The sequence below is a fragment of the Cicer arietinum genome, chromosome 7 (genome assembly GCF_000331145.2).
Source record: "Cicer arietinum cultivar CDC Frontier isolate Library 1 chromosome 7, Cicar.CDCFrontier_v2.0, whole genome shotgun sequence".
NCBI lineage: Eukaryota > Viridiplantae > Streptophyta > Magnoliopsida > Fabales > Fabaceae > Cicer > Cicer arietinum.
The window spans coordinates 9,032,986-9,034,020 of NC_021166.2; positions in this window are offsets into that span (position 1 = coordinate 9,032,986).

The following is a 1,035-nucleotide window of genomic DNA, read 5'->3' on the forward strand; positions in this document are numbered from 1 at the left end:
TAAACTGAATTGTTGAATTCAAATATAATGAATATCCAAAATATTGTATGAATTCAAATAATATTGTATGAATTGTTGAAGTTGTAAACTGAATTGTTTAATTAATATAATCAAAATCCAAAATAGATATCCAATATATCCAAAATATTTGTAACCAAAATATCCGAAATCCAGAATAGATATCTAAAATACATATCCAAAATACATATCCAAAATAAATATCGAAAGTAAATATCCTAAGTCTGTCTATGTCTCCTACGATATGGCACTACATGAGTCCAATCTCTACCACCACCCCTCTAAGATCGCAATATCAAAATTAATTCATTCACGAGTGTGATGCCATCAGGTAATACCAGCTGTCGACCAAGAAGCTCCTCTGCAATTTGTATTGCTCGACGCTGCATTAAAAAATACATTAATTAATTACATGACTATTTAATTTAATAAAGTTATAAATTAAATTTAAATGAATTTACCGTTGTTTCTTCAGAAGTATGATCATCATCGGCAGGTTCTGCAACCGAAGGTGCTATATAGACTGGTTCTCTACGAATGATATATGAATGAGAAATCCGACGAAACCATTCCATGTACTCAATTGCACAGTCTGCAGGTTTGTGTACAACCGCCCCAGCGTCAACTACATGTACAGCATATTGCGTAAACATGATGTCCATTTCCTCTGGTGTGGTTGTCTGATCTACTATCTCCAAAGGTGAACCAGGGATGGTTTGGACATGTCCATATTGACGCAATACCCTATCTGGCAAGTGAGCATACATCTTAGGACCCCGGCGTATCCACCCTCTGAATAATGAAACAACCTCAAATGGTCGCTTCAGCCTATGCTCTCTGTAGGGTGTCCAACATATGCCATCAACATCAATCTCGTCCAGTGCTTTCCTAAATAGAATAACCAAACCTTTATCCCGTTTTGGCTTCCATATAACTCCTCTCAGATAGTCCTTATCATAAATCTGAGATAGTCTACAACAATTCGCACATAATGTTGGAAAATGCTCATACACCCAC